At 39.3% G+C, this 19624-nt stretch overlaps 1 pseudogene; it reads right to left on the bottom strand.

Annotated features, from left to right (window-relative positions):
- Window positions 1–1365: 1365 nt before the first annotated feature.
- Window positions 1366–16024, bottom strand: LOC133849850 (sodium-dependent nutrient amino acid transporter 1-like; annotated as a pseudogene).
- Window positions 16025–19624: the final 3600 nt, after the last annotated feature.

Raw genomic sequence — 19624 nt, forward strand, 5'->3', positions numbered from 1 at the left:
TAAACGCTGGAGCCACGCCCCCAATGAGCCAGCCACCCGTGACCACAGGCCGTGCTTTTTAATTTCTTCATAAAGAGCGAGTGAGAGCGCTCGTGTGTGTGTGTGTGTGTGAGTGAAACAGCAAAATGACAACGTGCCGCGAAAATTAATCCATTTGCTGTGACAATGACTTTATGCGGTTTTCAGCAATGCGCCAACCATCCGGACTCGGCCCAGTTCGCAGTTCCAAGTCAGGAAGCCGGACAGCCGGAAAAAGTCAAGCCGCAGGCCAAATGCGGGCATAGAGGGAGCCACAAAAAAGAAAAATAAAAACCAACTGTTGGGTCTTTTTCATTGCCGCGACATGTAAATATTTGGCGACATTTATACCGAGAACAAGAAAAAAACCAACGAACTGGGGTCCTGGGTCCGTCGCGTCCTTATCAAAGCAATTATCTCGAAGATGCCAGCGACCCGTCTTTCATTTGGACTTTAGGTCTTTGTTTGAGTTGATGCCGCCGTTAGTGAGATAAAGTACACAACATTTCTGTTTGAATTTTTTTTTTTTTTGCGAGATTTGCCGAATTTGCCACGGTATGGTCAATTTGGGATTAGATCATCTTGAGGTCCGCATTGAAACAAATTTGTTAGAGGTGAGAGATAAAATATTAATGATTACACATTTGGCTCTTTGTCTAGTTGAAATCTTGTATTACACGAAAAATTGTATTTCGGAACACAGTGAAATCTAATTCAGTTTAAAAACTTCGGGAGTCAAAGTCGGAGAATCCAAAACTATTCTTCAAATGCCAGCAATAATAGCAGGTATGTTAAGATTACGTGTTAATAAAAAATAGGATTAGTATAAATTGTTGAAAAGTTAAAAAGTGAAAGTATTAGTAAAACTAATAACCTTTTTTTACAACCACTAAATATTTTCATAATTGATCGTAAATTTTAAGTGAGGCCGCTCAGACGAAAATTGAAAATGAATGAAACCAAACTTCAATAACTAAATTATAAAAAAGCGAGCCATTAAAAATGTAATAAGAATGATAGACATATCAAAATCAATGGTGCAATTTGCCAACTTTGAACTCATTTTGTATTATGGTTTGATTTCAACTTGATAAACACCACGTAACTTCAAAAATATACGGAAAAATGTTAGCCAAATTTACACATTTCTCACGAATGTGAGAATATAATACTATATGTATGTTGGTTATTTTTCTTATTTGTATGAGATTTTACACGGGGCAAATGTGACATTTCAAATATATTGAAATACATGGGGAATACCCAAACTTTTGGTGATGTGGAAACAGGCTATAAATTATAAAAATAAAAATTATATTTCTTTGAATGACAAATGATGAAAATTGTTTTTCAAAAATATTTAATTGGCACAGTTAATAAATTCATGTTTGCACATATACATATATCAAATTCTTTTCACCACTTGGGAGCTCGGAGATCTATATTTAACCTAACCAAAGATATTCTGCCTGATACTGGCCCAAAATCCCTTGCTCGTTTGGGTACCAGCTCGTGCTGAATTTCCTTGTTGTACTGTTCTCTAAGCAGTGGATCCATGGGTCCCCAATTCTTTTTGGGTCGGAAGGCACCTCGCACCTTTTCGCCCAGAGTACTGCCCGGCTCTCTAATGATGGCCACAATCATCCAAATGGGCAACTGTACAATTCCAAAGGCTGTTATACACCAACCAACCCCTAAAAGAACGAAAAAAATTCAATGCGTTTTACAGAAAGTTGGACTTCTTTATAGACTTACCATAAGCCCAGGCGGGATAGTATTGATTGTTATAGGTGAGTGGCTCGTAGGTGGCGTAGAAATATATCAGGATTACGGTCATGATGAGCGGGGTGAAGACGCCCCAGCAAAGTCGCCAGTAGAGTCCCACCTTGCGACCCAGCATGAACTCAATGTCTTTGCAAAGTCGATCTGTGCCATAGATCCAGCCAATAGTGTACAGCTCAGCAATCCCCAGAACTAAGGCAATCATCGAGGCTCCAAAGAAGTCGACAAGCGTAAGCATATATTGACCACCCTAAACAAAAATAAGTTAGTTTAATTGCCGACTAAATGAAAATAAAGCTGCAGCTTACCGGCGTGATGTACATCAGACCAATGAGAAAACTAACGACGGCAATGAGCAAAAGAGCATTGCCATTGCTTAAAGTTGGGGAAACGATCACGAATAGCGGTCACCGTACATGAGGTCATAGCTATGTTGGAGCCGATACCCAGTACGAAGAGCATAAGGAAGAAGAGGACGGAGAAGATTTGCGGCAGCTGCTTGAATTTTGCGATGGCATCAGGATACGATATGAAGGCCAGTCCAGCCCCGCCCTTCACCACTTTGCCAATGTCTTCGGTACCGATCTCATGGGCTAAATGACCCAAGATTCCAAAGATGGTGAAACCCGCAAGGAGGGAAGTGGCCGTATCCAAAGCTGTCACAATTGTTGCGTCTCGATGAACATTGTGGCCAAATTTGTTGAACGAGGAGTACATTATGATGTTGCCGAAACAGACGGACAGAGAGTAGAAGCATTGCGTGACAGCGGCATACCATACTTTGGGGTCCAAAATCTTTTCCCAATTCGGCTTGATGAAATAGTAAATCCCATCGAGGGAGCCAGGCAAAGTAACAGCTCGAACGAGAAGAACGCCCATTATGACATAAGGAAATAAGGCAAGGAAGTAAGATGCCTTGCCGGAGCTCTTGACGCCACGGCGAATAATGAGGAAGACACACGTCCAAGAGACGAACAGACCAATCACAAGTTCCCAGTTGGGCAGCCCAATGCCATCAGCAATTTGATCCTTTTCGCGAAGAACCTCTTTGCTGAGAAGATAAAGTCAAATGTTTATCAGAAAAAGAAAAACCATCAAGATAAGCTTAAAGAGAAGAAACTACAGCCAACACCGCATGCTCTTAGAAAGGAATTAAGCAACTAGGAGATCGAAGCAAACTGATCATTAAAGATTACATCAGGCAAGCCTCACAGCACTTACACATAGTACAGTTCCGAACTGGATGTTATGCGATCTGAGTCATTATCAGCTTGAGAATTTAGTCCACGATTCCAATTGATTTTGCTGTCGCCTGGCGCTGAATCAATACAGTTCTCGCCCCATTCCACGCGGCACGTCGCCCATGGCAACGGGTTGTGAAATGAGTCGACAAAGTATCGACAGAATATGGCCACCAGAGAGGCGTAATATGTGCTTAACATGAACACCTGGAATGCCTGGCCAACGCCAACACCTTGATGATTGAGAAAAGATCAACGGATAAAATGACTGAGTTGATTATTTGCGATTATGAAGCTGAACACCTTGAATTGTGTTAAGGATGCGATGTAAAACGATTGGTGATTAGTGTGGGTTAGTTCCAAACAGATGTAGAGTACACAGAGCCAAACTAGGAATTGATAATAATAATACAGTTCTAATCGATATAATTAACTTAAAGTTATTATACTTTGGTCCCCACTACTTGAATTCGGATCACCCTCGCCCCGATTCGTGTTTTTCGATTCGTGAGAACCAATTGAAGTAACCTCTAAGTGGCTGTTGCAATCGCTTAGGGCTATTGCAGCATTCTATCCTCAGTTCACTCAATTGACGTCAATATGGAATGTTGCATCATGAGCAGAGAAGAGGAAACTTACTCACTCGTTCAATTAACGTTCCAAGCCAATAAAGCGAGCATTGAACGGACATAAACTTGAATCTCTATCTGGCACTGAATCAAGCCCAGTTCTAGGTGATAGTGCCACGATAAGATTACGGTACAAAAACACCACCAAAAATAAGTCATGCGCCACACCAACATAGTTAATACTTTACAAACTACAAAACAGGAGACCGGAAAAGGTGTTTGGGATCTATGGATATTGGGAGCAAATACCACTTACAGAAAGTACAACTCCGCGGAGGCGACGAGCTGTTGTTGCTCCTGCGGCGACGACGACGATGACGACGGGGTCGACCACGCTGGACTGAAATCCAAGCTGGAACTGATGCTGGTGTTGCTCTGACTGGAGGCCACACAGTGAGTCCCCAATCCGGACGACACTCGGACCAGGGCAGCGGGTACGAAACGAGTCGTAGAAATAACAGAGTGTTATACCCATTATTCCTACGTAGTAGGTCGTGACAAATGATATCGATATCACCTGACCAATGCCTACGCCTAGAGATGTGAATTTGATGCGATAGCGATGAACAAGATGAATTGCAAAATAGTACAAGTAATAATAATAAATAGAAAATACCATAATAATATGTGAGCTAATTGATTTCCTATTACCAAACATCTATTGATTGGGAATTACTTACATATAAGATAAGATACATTATTGGTAAAACTTAATAATTCTCAGGTAAGGATCAGTACTCGACTAATATAAGCGGACGAAATGGTACTCATGGAAGGTATTAACTACCGTTTTTTAAAGCAAATGTCACCGATGAAATGTCAGGGCATTACAATATCGACCAGACAATGCTAATACCAGAATGCGGCTCTTACCTTTCATTGCAGGGCACAAATCGAAGACCTTAACGGATCCGCGGCTTGAAAATTGTCCAATTACCATTTCCAGGTAGTAAATGGGTTTGCCAATTAGAAAGAGCACAATGAGATATGGTATGAGGAAAGCGCCTCCTCCATTGTCGAGGGCTGTGAACGGAAAGCGCCAAACATTGCCCAGGCCGACAGACATCGCTATGCAGGACATTAGGAACTCCACACCCTTACCCCAGGTGTCGCGTTCATTTTGTCCCGTTGGCGTTTTGCCCGCAGCGTGCTCAGCATCATCTCTTGTCTCTGCTGGTTGTCCTGGCAATGACTATGTATACCCGCGTGTGTGTGTGTGTGAGTGTGTTTGCAACGATTAGCTGAGGTCAAAGATACTGGGACATATGTGTAGATTTTGGCCACTTACCGACATGGCCAATGTGCTGGTTGTGCTGTGTCCATCGTCACCCACAAAGGCCGGATTCTGTTGCAATGATTTCATGTTGTTTATCTCTGCAATATTTTTGAATTTTTGGTTGGTGTCTTCTATGAGCTGCGAGCTAACAATAATCACTGCGACTGCTGTCGCTGCGGATTTTCCGCTGAGTTGTGAAAGTGTTGTAAAACTGACAATCAGATAAAATGAAACAACTTACAGATAAAAGCCAGTAATAACGCTTAAATTAAGTTGACTCACATTGTCGTATTCTAAAGTTTGGACGATGCCAAGACACCCTAACTTAATGTTAATTCTTCTTAACACAAAAACAGTGAGTTTATTCACTACAATCTGTCTACATTGCAAACTTCCTCATAGTTATGATGAAAAAACAGTATATGACTACATGGTATACAACTGATTTCACTGTCGTGATATAGATAACGAATAAATTCGGCTGATGATGAGCGATATAAAAGCAAGTGCAGACGGCCCTAGACAGAATTCTGTGTTTGCAGGTTTCAAGAGTTGCAATTTTTATGATGTTAGCGATGAGCAGAAAGATATCATGATAAAATAAAATAAAATTACAATTGAGGTTATGACATGCACAGTGTTATTCCAAAGACTTTTGCCATTGTAAAGTAACCGAAGAGATATTTAAAAATCTAAATTATTCTCGGAATTTTAAAAAAATGTGAGATCACATTAGGGAATATTCTTTGTATTAAAGCGTAAGACAATTGATTCATACTTTTCTTTGAACGCAAAATATAAATTTATATGAGCTTTCTCAACGCATTTATGTGTACTATGTATCCTGATCTAATGGTGATAATTTGATACTACTAAATTTTATACCTTTAGATTAATCACGCTACACAAATTTTCTATGTTTAAGTTAACAATAATAACAATAAATACGTGAGACTTTCAAATTCCAACCACTTCTATCATCCTAATTGATTATTTTTTCCTTCGGGAACTACATCTTATGAGCGACAATTCCAAAAATGGGTCATAAATATAAAATGCAATCTAGTTATTTCGTATTGCGCAATGAAATGCAGCAAATTCTTATCGGCCCAACAATAGATATCTGATTTCTGAATGGTAGACACGCAAACTGTTCTTTGTTCGTCGATGTGATTGCTTTTATAAAGATAAAATTCTGTGTCTAGCCATCATGAAGTAAATGCACTATTATTGCTCTCGTTTATAACGATAACAATTGTCGTATGCACCTCATTGTTATTATCATTGTTTAAACAATTCACACGTCGTTTAATTTCTTGCTCTTGCTTATTGTAGGACTAATAAAAACGCTAATAATTTTATTACCTTAATAAAGCAATAAATCAGTACAAAAGCAGTAACATCCGAAAGCTGTCAATAATCACTGATTAATATGTAACTTATGCACATAAATATGTGTCTTTATGTGGTAGACACAATCAGACAACTCTTGCTTTGGCAATCGACTATCGCGTTCTCGCTTGCATTACCAAACAAACTTTGATTGATATAAATTCAGATAAGACCTGTTTTTAAGATGTATGTTAAATAATAATGAATTAGTTGATTGGAGATTTGCAGTCCTATTAATTTCTAATAGCACTTCTATTTGTTCAATATGCAAGAGGATTGAAAAGAGGACTAATTATCGATGAAAATACTTATTTTTATACCCCTTTACCAATAGGGTAGAAGAGTGTTATAAATTCGTGCCTCCAGTAAATGTATGTATAGTATGTAACAGACAGAAGAAGTCAACTTCATAAAGTATATATCTATATTCTTGACCAGAGACTATGGGGGTAAAGATATGATTTTTTTCGACAATTTATTTTTTTGTAGGTAAATCAATTTGGTTTTAAATTACCACGCCCAGTTCCGCCCATGTATAAAGCTAAAGTTGGTACACACACACATAATAACAACAGTCCATGATTGCTAAAAATGTTGTTGCGATGAAATACAAATTCTTGAAGGAAATACTTTAGTAAAAACCTACTACAATCGGGTCTCAGTTGCCTTAGCTGTCAATCTGGTATATTGTATTTTATACAAATATAGTCTTTGGTATATTTAAGTACTTTTCTGGTATAATAATTTTATATATTCTGTTTTACTTTTATTAAAAATGCGTACGTTATCTCACAATCGAGCACAATCAAATATAGGTTTCATATTTGTTATTTCTCCTTAAGTACCTTCGGACAGAGTAAAACAAAATGTAAAATAATTATAGTATGCAATTTGATCTTGTTTTACAAGTTTATGCCGTGGCATATAACAATGAATAATTATCTCTCAGATGATATAAATATTATTTGTTTAAATTATTAGTATTTTTAAGATTGTGCAGATGTAGAGCCCTGAAGAATACACGTAAATTTTATTTTTGTACATATTAAGTTTTTCCTGTGCAGTGCACAATTAACTTCAAAGCAGATATACACAAGGCTTTCACTTGAACAGCTGATTTATTATTATATATTATTATATATATATATATATTATATATATATATTATTATATATTATATATATATATATATTATTATATTATTATTATTATTATTATTATTATTATTATTATTATTATTATTATTATTATTATTATTATTATTATTATTATTATTATTATTATTATTATTATTATTATTATTATTATTATTATTATTATTATTATTATTATTATTATTATTATTATTATTATTATTATTATTATTATTATTATTATTATTATTATTATTATTATTATTATTATTATTATGGGGCAGCTATCATCCGATAGCTTCTTAGCTAAGGTGAGAAGGCGTAAAAATCCAGTATGCGTCTGTTCCCGAATCGGGCGGCAAACTGGTTAGCGTCTGTTCCACATTGGACGGCTATCAAACATGTCTTTCTCCGGATCGGGAGACACAAAAGAAGATTCGCTCGCTGATAACCAAGGCAATCTTTCACCTCAGTACCCAGATTGAACCCCTGGCGAAATGGCTGACGGGCAAATGCTAAGGTTACCTCCGCCCTATTAAAACGTAGCGAGTCTTTAGGTACGTTCGAACCGTGATCATCGTTGATTCGATGGTACAGGTGCAGTTGAGTTTCACTCCTGCTTAACGCCGTCCTGGCTCTGAATACGAGTTCCATAAGAGCTCGCATCAACCCATCGCATGGACCTCACTGCTTGCAAAGGGACCCATGGGGACGAAACAAGGTAACTGTACATACGCGAGGAGATAGCGGCCTAAAGTTTGGACCCATATAGCATGAACATACAAACAACAAAACCACACAAACAAAAGAGAAAGAGATGGAAGAAAATATCTTCAACAAAAACACGAAAACAGCGAGAACACCACCTAAGCAAGCTGACGCCATGGAAGCAAACAAAGCTGACTCCCTGAGCACGAGCAAGCCCAAGCTACAACAAAACGAAGATAGCACACCTAGAAATGTTCTACTCTCGAGGGTAGGTGACATAGAAACACCAAGGATTCCACACGATGTAGCACCACTCACAGCGCAAAAACAAACACAAATCCAGCGCAACAAACAAGGATCAACTCTTCCCCACGGCAAGAATTCATAATAAAGATGCGACGGAAGAAGAAAATGCACTGCAAGAGTGCCGGCGGGTTTTGCGAAACATGAAAGCCGCAATGAAGATCCAAAAACATCTCTAGAGATGTTAAGCAAGGAGTCGGCGAACTCGATGAAATTCTCGACCAAGTGGAAACATACCGACGAAACTGGCTAAGCCAGGAGGCTGAAGGTAAACGCATAAGCGACATTAAAAAAAACAACGTGGATGAATCGACTACGCCGAAAACCTCTGCCGCTCCGCAGTCAAAACGGCCCCTCCCAAGCCCAGTGGACGTCGACACACCAAACACAAAGAAACCATGCGCCACAAGCACATGCGCAAACTGGCAGGTTGTGCAGTCAAAGGCTGATAAAGCACAGAAGCAAAAATCCAGCGCACCCAAACAAACAACTGGCGGCGAACAAAATAAACCCTCAGGAGTCAAGCCAAACTCAGAGAAAGGCAGCACTCAAAAAAGACGGCCAAAAAATGAAGCCCTTCTTGTGAAACCAAACGAAGGACACACTTATGCAGACATACTTAAAAGCCTTAAGGAAACTGTGGACCCAAACGACGCTGACATTAAAATTCATGCAGTTCGAAAAACAATGTCTGGAGCGCTACTACTAGAAATGAAAAAAGGCACCCAAGTGAGCACCGATTTCATTAACAAAATCAAAGGTGCCCTACAAAAAACTGCGGAAGTAAAGGAACTCAAACCGACGAGCACGCTGGAAATCCGGGATCTAGACGCACTCACTACAGCCAACGAAGTCGAGGAAGCCATACAGAAGATCCTCCCGGACATAGGGGACCGACTTAAGGTAGTGGTGACAAAACCAAATAGTCGGGAACAAGTGAGAGCATATGTCACACTCCAAACTGAAGCTGCAGAGACGCTTCTCAAAGCAGAAAAATTAACTGTTGGCTGGATTCGCGCCAGAATGCGCATGCAAACAATTCCCACGCGCTGCTTTAGATGTTTCGAGTCGGGTCACACCCAAAGAGAGTGCAAAGGCCCAGACAGAAGAAACCTTTGCATCCGGTGCGGCGAAATTGGACACAAGCACAAGGAATGCAAAAATCCTCCTAAATGCTGCGTGTGCGTCACTGCCGGACTGAAACCAGTTGACCACATCCCTGCCTCCAGCAAATGTGCATCGGTAAGAGCCCAAAGATGAAGATCCTCCAAGCAAACATGCACCGGAGCAAAACAGCCGACTCGCTTCTCTCTCAGCTCGTGCTAGAGAAGGCGGTTGATGTTGTCATCATCAGCGAGCAGTACAAGACTCCCAAAAATGGTACATTCCTAACTGACAACACTGGGACGGCAGCCATCTGGCTGCCAAACATGAACAACTTCACCGTCACAAGAAGTGGTGCCGGACAAGGCTTCGTATGGGCACAAACTAAAATCTGTACTATCATGAGCTGCTACCTGACGCCTAGTGACAGTATAAATGAATTTAAGACGAAGCTAGACGCAATAGAAGACCAAGCACAGCAGCTTGGCGGAGACTTGATCATCGCGGGTGATTTCAACTCTAGAGCCATCGAGTGGGGCATGCCGACAACAAACCCCCGGGGCAGACGGGTACTTGACATGGCTGCCAGGCTCGGGCTAGTGGTCGCAAATGAAGGGTCCACACCGACTTTTGCAGACCAGGATGCGAGGGCACAATCCCAGATATCACTCTGGCGACAGAAAGAGCAGCGAGCAAACTACAGGAGTGGGGTGTCTTGGAGGACTACACGGGCAGTGACCACCAGTATATCTGCTTCTCCATAAATCCAAACCATAGACGTCGGCCCGATCATGATAAGAAAACCACCCGAAGGTGGAACGCGAAAAACTGGACACCGAGAAACTCATCGAAGTACTCGACGCAAGTATGGAAACAGCCGTAGACCCTAGGGACGCAAGAAGCATAGTACGCCACACCATGCGCGCCATAGAGCAATCTTGCGCCGTAGCGATGCCCAAAACGACAAACTTCCTTAAAAGGAAAGCTGCCTACTGGTGGAACGAGCAGATCGCGAAGCTCCGAAAAGCCTGCCTACGCGCGAGAAGGAAAATGACTAGAGCCAGATCTCGAAGCAGTGCTACGGCGGAAATCGAGGAGCACAAAGAAGCTAGAAAGCGCCTTAAACTTGCCATTGTCCACAGCAAAAAGAGCAAATGGGAAGAGCTACGAAGCGACATAAATACCAACCCATGGGGTCTTGGCTACAAAATCGTAACGCGCAAGCTAGAGCGCAAAGGCCGACTCCGGAGCTCAACGAAAACGTCATGGCCAATATAGTCAACACGCTCTTCCCACAGCACGAACGACGCACCGACCCCGAGACGCCCGCCCTCGAAGAGCCTCCTTTCTTTACAGAGAATGAACTCAGATCGGCAGCAAAATCATTGAAAAACAACAAGGCACCCGGACCCGATGGGATTCCATCCGAAGCATTAAAAGCCATAACAGACGCACGCCCGAAAATCCTGCTAAACATGTATAATGCTTGCTTGATGGAAGGAATTTTTCCAGAGGTGTGGAAGCGTCAGCACCTAATGCTAATAGACAAAGGAAAGGAGACCCAGCTACCCCAAGTGCATATCGCCCGCTATGCATGCTTGACACAGCGGGAAACTGCTAGAAAGATTAATAAAACCTCGGTTATCTACAGCCATAGAAAGGGCAGGTGGCCTATCAAACAGACAGCATGGCTTTCGACCAGGTAGATCGACAGCTGGAGCGCTGCAGTGCGTCATAGAAGCGGTAAGCGACGCACAGAGAGGAAACGCCTACTCCAGAAAAATAGTGCTCCTGGCCGCTCTTGACGTTAGAAACGCCTTCAACAGTCTGCGATGGACTAACGTCATCGACGCGTTAGAAAACGCTTCGGAACACCAGCCTACCTGATGCGCATGGTCCGCAGCTACCTAAGCAAACGAGAGCTGATATACCAGACGCAAAGTGGGACCAGGCGAAAGACCGTCACTTCGGGTGCTGCACAGGGCTCTATCCTCGGCCCGGACCTGTGGAACGCTAGCTATGACAGCATATTTTCAATAGAAATGCCGGACGACTGCAACCTGGTCGGGTTCGCCGACGACATCGCCGCCATCATTAAGGCACGCGACATGACGGAAGCGCAGCGGAAGCTAAACCAAGTCATGATGCGAGCAATGGCTTGGTTCGAAACCCACGGTCTAAAGCTCGCCACAGAGAAGACAGAACTAATAATTCTAACAAAACGGCACATCCCTCTGGAAGTGAACATGCACGTGAGCGACGACATAATAAAACAAAATTATCACTCAACTACTTAGGCATCCGTATCGACCCAAGAATGACTTTCTGGACCCAAATAAACCACACAGTGGAAAAGCGTCAAGGGCAGTGGCATCACTCAGTAAGCTGATGGCAAACGTTGGTGGCCCAACTGAGGGCAAGCGTAAACTGCTGATGTCAACAGTAAACTCAATACTGCTTTACGGCTCTGAAGCATGGGCAGACACCCTGACCATACAACAAAAATGCAAAACACTGTTGGCCGTTCAGAGGACGGCGACTTAGAGTAACGTCCGCATACCGGACAGTGTCGACAGCAGCAGTCTTGGTGATTAGCAGCGAAATCCCCATAGATCTGAAGGCCAGAGAGCGACGGCGCACCTGGCTAAAGCGCCAAAATAACCAAGAAACTAACACCGACCCCAGAGAGGAAACTATGCAACAGTGGCAAGATCGCTGGACAAACGACGAAACCGGTAGGTGGACTGCCAAACAAATACCTGACGTAAAATATGGAGCAACCGAGATTTCGGTGAAGTAAACTACTATTTGACACAGCTGCTTTCTGGGCACGGATACTTCGGAAAGTACCTGCACCAAAGAGGACTACGCCAACAGCCAAGCTGCGTGTATGGCGATGCCGATATAGATGACGCAGAGCATACTTTTTTCTCATGCACTCAGTGGCAAACAGACAGAGAGCTACTTGAATCGCAGATCGATGGAATCTGGAGACCTCAAAACGTTGCCAATCTGCTCGTAAGAAACGAGCAAAACTGGAAATTAATAACGAGACACGTCGAGAGAATCCTCCGACGCAAAAAGAGGCGCCTGGACGCAGGCGAAACGATGAGCTAAAAAACACCAGAGCGCCCAGCCTGAAGTTATGCGCATTCAATGCGGTTCCGGGCTGGGAAACTCCGCCCTGAAACAGCGAAAGGGGAGTTTTTAGCGGGTCAGCATGCATATGCGATCCCCGCACAGCCATAGTTTGAGACGTCGCTATGGTGGTGTGTAGACATTTTCTTCCCTACCTCAAAAAAAAAAAAAAAAAATTATTATTATTATTATTATTATTATTATTATTATTATTATTATTATTATTATTATATGTTTAAGCTAGGGTTCATTCACAAAAATATATTTGTTTTAACATGCATATGGGTAATTCCAAAACGGAATTTGTCCCGTGCGAGACTCTTTACATTGAAAATAACATAAACTGAAACAATTTTGAAAATAAGAAAAGTTTATTTTTATAGCTCTAGATAAGTACTTTAATTAGAGCTAAGAATGGTTTTTGATTTTTTCTGTTTTGTTTTCTGTTGTGATAATTGCAAAAATTAACCAATTCGTACACAAAACCAAAAATGAACGAAATTATATATTTTATCGGAAAACAGATCAAGTTCCTAAAATCAATCTTGCTCTAAATATAGTGCTTATCTAGAGCTTTAAGAATAACATTCACTTATTTTTAAAATTGTTTCAGTTTATGTTATTTTCACTGCAGTGCACTGTAAAAGTCTCGCACGGGACAAAATTTCGCCATGGAATTACCCATATGCAATATTACTGTTTGTTCTATTCCTAATACTTTAACAGTGAAATAACTAATTGTTTCTACTTGTAGAAAATACATTTACGTCGTAAAGATGGTGGAATACTCATAGTGGAGTATCCTTTACTACTAGATACCTAAATACCCATTTTAGCGATTATAACGACATTCAAATCATCTTTAAAATTGAGTTAATTAGGTAGAAGAAGGAGAGTTTCTAAATTCAAACGGGTCTATTTGTTATTCAAACATACCGCATCATTTTCGGTAATGCCAAAACAGGTTTGAAGTGTGTTGTGCAAATCTCAAAATAATGACTAGAGAGACAAAAGAATAACATTTGATGAGTCATATGCTATGGATGTGGTGGACTCTTGAAGAAACAAAACATACGCCAATCTTACTAACGCAAATGAGTTAAAAGCTGTTTTAACCAGTTTGAAACTTCATAAATACTGTAATTTGTTGTAATGTCGATTATCAAATTGATTCTGAAAACCTTTATAATACTTTGGTTTAACATCCATACTTTTGAAAATATCTGTCTTAATTAGTATATGTATATTCATAGTTATCATATATAATATAATGTGCATTATACACCAAGTAAACAGTATATACTTTAGACATTATAGTGAGTGTAATCCACAAACAAAAATTGGGGAAGCTACAGTCGGAAGTGCTCGACTATGAGATACCCTTTCTCCCCATTCAAATACATACATACATATACAAAATTAATATATCGGAAGAAATACGGCATAACGACCAAAGAGAACAAAAACAAGTCAGAAAGCTACAGTCGAGTGTCCTCGACTGTGAGATACCCGGTACCCATTTTGAATAAAAGCAAAATATTGCGGTAATTTTTTTAAATCTACCGAAAATATTGCAAAAATACTAAAAATATACCAAATGGTATCCGCGTGCAAACATAAAAATGCTGTCGAACATTATAGCTCTATCTCTTATAATCTTTGAGATCCAGTGTTTCATACGGACAGACGGACAGACAAACAGACGGACATGGCTAGATCGTCTCGGCTATTGATGCTGATGAAGAATATACTTTATAGGGTCGGATATGCCTCGTTCTACCTGTTACATACATTTCCTGCCGGCACAAATTTATAATACCCTTCTACCTCATGGGTAGCGGGTATAATAATTAAGACCCGTCAGCTGGCACATCCGCAATATTTCGAATTCTTGATGTAGGCCATAGACTGAAAATTTTTCTTAGCCCATTTTTGGAGTCGGTAAACCAGTTAATTTACTAGTTGTAGTGTCATAATACCCTGATACGATTTGTATGCAAAAACGTGTTCTGCGGCGTGCTTGTCAGCAAACAGATTGACAGAAAAATACCTCAACAGAAATAAATGCGAGCATCAACGAGGCGTATACATCATCATGCAAAGAGTTATGGTTAAAGCAAATTGCAAACAAATCTTAGAAAGATTCAGTTGAGTAAGCTCAGCAGTGAACTATGTGGTACCTATTTTATTACCATTTAAAATAAAACTAGAAGTAAAGCAAAACAACTGATCTCATATTATATATTTTTTTAATAATTTTCATTTACATTTTAATGTAGTTATTGACATGCAAGAAAGATAACTTGAAAATTGTAAAACTCGGACGTTAAAACTATAATTTTCATTGAAAGTAATCCAACAATTTTTTTAATCTGATTTGCTTATTTTTCTTGTTTATTAATACATCGTAATGACCCAGGTCACAACCTTACTGCAATTTAAAATATGTCACCAAATTATTACATGTTTATACACAAACTAAATGAAAGGCCTTTTGTAAATGGTTCAGGCAAGGTATTCTTGTATATTTACTTGTGCTTAACTCTGTGCTGTCATTTATGTTGATTGATTTATAATGCTAGTATAATCGTTGAGTTGATTATTATTTGTTATCGTCCACGCACAATAAAATCTGTTGTTTGATCAATCCGAATCAATATTGCAAGGCACATGTTGTCAATATCTTTAAATAATGGTGCACGCTTATAAAAAGAAAACAAATTTCAAGCAAAACGTCTATAAGCAAAAGCTTTCGTTGACCTTTAACACACGAAGTTGTTAAATAACCGACTCTGCAGATATCACTCTGATTCTGCCTGAGTCCACAAAAGAGAGCGAAGAAGTACAAACACGGCATGAGTGTACATCAGATGTATACGCGAACGCTGCTGAAGCTGCAGCCTGCAGCTGATCAGCTGCAGCTTTACTTGCTTAAGAGAAGAGAACCTGCTGAGTCTTACTTGTGCTTTTACGGTATGCCGTTGCGTCGTTGAGTGTGCAGACACAAAAGCTTATGTTGTGCTTTGACTCTCTGCTTGGCTAACTTGATGGGCAACAATTAGCTATAGGTTGAATTTGGTTAAAGTTGCTGCTGTTGTTGTAGGTATAGATGTAATTGTTGCTTATGTTGTAACTGGAAGCCAGTCTTAACCACTTTGAACTGCCTAAAACTTGAACTTTAACTGTTTGTTTATACTTTCAAGGCCTCCCACAAGTGTAGCTCCCTGTACATTTGCGTTTACATATGCAATTGCACTGGTAACGAAGTTAAACTATTTTAATTCCATTCGCACATTTTCAAACTTATTGTATTTTTACATAGTGACACTTCCGGTTGATAATTCGTACCAATTTAAATGAAAATAAACTGCAAGAAATCCCGTTATGTTGGCCAATTCCGTCAAATTAACCGTCGCGATGATCGCTTAGGCAAAGCGCTAGCAGTCAACTGAATCAGTTGAGGCAAAGCTCAGAGGGTTTCGTGTCGAACTTGACTTCAGTGTAGTACAGTGGATTGTTTTTCACAAAATTGTGAGCAATATCACATGCGTTAAACATAAAAATAAATTATACATTCATGTTGTTCAAAAATTGTATATGTTATTGTATATATAAAGTTATTTTAAAAGTAAACATTTAAGGGATTTCTAATTTCACAATTCGTATTTTTATAATCTATTATAGTAAAGAAAAATTCATTAAAATTAATTACTTTGTAAAATCATTAAATTATTAATTAAATTATTATTGTTTAAAATTACACTTAGTATGCTAGTCATCCCACCGTACAAGACATTGCTATTGCTGAATAAGGCAGTCAGAAATCTTGACTAAAGCTTCCCTCAAACTGTAAAGTGGTTTGAGTCTCTGCTAAGTGATCTTATACAAAGCATACAGCTTTTAGCGGTCAGAGTTAAACAAATTATTGCAATACGTGCATGACTTATATAAATTATAAAGAAAACGAATCGTGATCATTTCCTGATTATTTTCTTCGTATGTCCTTGTTGAAATGCAATTTTGGACTCCCGTACCCTTAAAATATCTCATTCATTAAGTATACTTTCATTAAGTTTACCTAACTTAGATTGAGTATTGTGAGTGTGTGTTTTCAGTTTCTGTGAAAGTTGCACTTACACTTTTCTCATTAGGCACAGTCCACAGCAGACGCTCATACACAAATGAAATTCCAAGGAGCATCGCCTACGTCGACTATGTGATGGTCTTGGTTCATTGTTCGAGGACCGCAGAGCAACACAAATTGTTATGATAAAAGTTTTTATCAAGTTTTCGTTGTAGGGTTTCGTTTTATTTTGAGTTTTGGTGCATCGTCCGGTGACGTGTCGTAGTCTATGCGTCGCTGACTTTCCATACAAGATAAAATAGAACGGCTTACGACAGAAGTGTAAGCGAGGGATGAAAAACGAAAAGTTCAAGAAACTGGGCAGCTGAATGCAAAAACAATGCCTTCAGGGAGGCACTGCCTCATAAAATTTTAACTACTTGCAAAAATACTGCTAACTGGTAAACTTTAAGCCAAAAATCATTAAGTCTGCAGCTTGAATACTGGATACTGTATAGCACTCAAAGAATTCCTACACAGGACAGAGTAAGAAAAATAAAAACTTAAAAACCGAAGACATGACTTCGTCTTACTGTGCTTTCTACCAAGAATGAAATTTGTTGCGTGATGATTTTGTGGTTTATTCTGGGGAGCCCTCTATTTACTTTCGCATTTTAATTCATCCCATACGATTTTTCCTTTCTAATTCCTAGCAGATTGACTTCATCATTTACCATAATCACTGGGGAAACCAACATCTCTCTAATTGCAATTCAAATTGTTTTCGGAGAATCCTTTCGATCACCTGTCATAATTTAAAATACAATATTAATAAATAAATAAATAAATCTTTTTATCTTTTTAATTAAGAATGAATTCTCATGCTTTCCAAAATTGCGCTTTAACTGAGATTAAGTGACTTTCCCCCCCTTCCACAGGTGCCCTGTTGCAATTGAACTTTCTTGTAGGCAGCTGCAGAATTTCGTTTCAAATGTAACTACATTCAGTGATTTCAGCTTTTGTGGTATTCTGGAAGGGGGAGAAAAAATAATTTTAGTTTAGAGGAGACTGAAGGCGACTCTAATGTTATGTGTAGGTAATCTCTTTTATTACTGCGGCAACTTTCTGGGCAGAGACATAAAATAGGATTTTGGGCCAAAACTGGGCATTTAGAACTTTTACAGAACATGCGAGAAAGACAAACTGTGAGCATTACGTAAATGTTTATTTTGCGGTCGAAACAGAGGCGAAGCCACAAGTCATAAAACAAAGTTTTGCCAAAATTATATTGTAGATGTTGGCGAGTGTAGATGTCTCATAAAAGACATAGAGAATGAGAGTAAGAGAAAAACAGAGCCAAATAAGAACTAATTGAAAAGACATTGGGTTATAAAATGTGCATTTGCCTAATTAATAAAGCAAATTGAGGTGCTTGGCTAAGTGTTTGTACTCTCTATTCTATAAATCGTCTATGCATTGAGTTCAAGCTAAACTTCATAGGGAATCTATTTTTATAACTTACAATAATAAATCTAAAAGACAGTTTTAAGGAACTTAGAACTAAACAAAACAACTAAATTAATCTGAGTAAGCAAATAACGATATGCATACAAAAATTTATTATTGCTTTAAATTGTGAATTGCAGTTGTCATGAAAGTTATTGACTCAATTCAGAACGTTTTAAAAATAAAATTGCTCCGATTGTATATTGATATTGCCAGAATGCTTGTGCTGAGTCCGTCATAGTAACATTACTCCAAAAATATAAATTAAATACAGAGTATGAAATTACTCAAAGCAATTGACAAACAGTAAAGAACATGCTTCAGTTTTAATGGTGAAAAAATGTTATTTTCAAGGCGTGACCTCTTAAGTTCGTAACCTAAAGATAAATGTTTTATGAATACTTGAATTCTAGTAAGCTTAATAATGATACAAATGTTCTGGGAGAGAAATAAAATAAAATAAATAAATAGAACGCGTCTTTTCATTTTCGAGCGTCCGTTCTATTTAACTTTTCAATCAAGGAAGATCGCGTCGTTGTAAATTATGTATTCGGAAGAACAAAGTATCAGGAGAGATGATAGATTATATGACAGTATAACTAACATCAAGAGAGTGACCGTAATGTGAATATTTGTGTGTAAGGCACTTTTATACAGGAAATAAAAAAATATTAATTTGAAATTATTGGTAAACCCAAAAGTAACTTAAGAAATTTTGATTTTTCCTAAAAAGTTGTCTGACAATGTGACCAAGTCTGTTTCGTGTCACAATGGTTTGGCTTTTGTAGTATTTCACAATTGAAACTCCCTAAGGAGTACTCTTATCAGTTGGGGCTTAACGACCATAACAGCAACAAGAAATTATCACAGGAGGACCACAGCAGCTGCAACGCAAGCTTACCAATTCTAAGCCACTATTTTTCTGGCTTGTTTCACAATTGTTGCGGTGTGGCTGAAACATGGAAAACATGGCCCCCATTTAGTCCAATCGTGCGAGCAGCTGCAGCAGTCACCGAAAGCCGCGGCACGTGACCATGGCAACGATACTACACTATTCAGTCGCGTCTAGCAGCTCCTTAGCACCCAAGCTGCAAAATTGCAGCTGCTCCGACAGGCACGACTCAAAGCACCGCTAATGTAGTGCTAGTTGTTATGGCTGTTGTTAGTCCCAAAGAGCAATGCAATACTTCTAGTTGTATTCTCATCCTTTCGTGGCTCCCGTTGTTGTTGTCCTTCTCATTTTAGTGTGGCTGCGATGCGTGCAATTCACAAGTTTTCAAGTTTTAAGTTTCCCGTCGCTCTCGCGTTAAATGAACTTAAGCGCCAAACAG

This window comes from Drosophila sulfurigaster, unplaced genomic scaffold, assembly GCF_023558435.1.
Source record: "Drosophila sulfurigaster albostrigata strain 15112-1811.04 unplaced genomic scaffold, ASM2355843v2 ctg112_pilon, whole genome shotgun sequence".
Lineage (NCBI taxonomy): Eukaryota > Metazoa > Arthropoda > Insecta > Diptera > Drosophilidae > Drosophila > Drosophila sulfurigaster.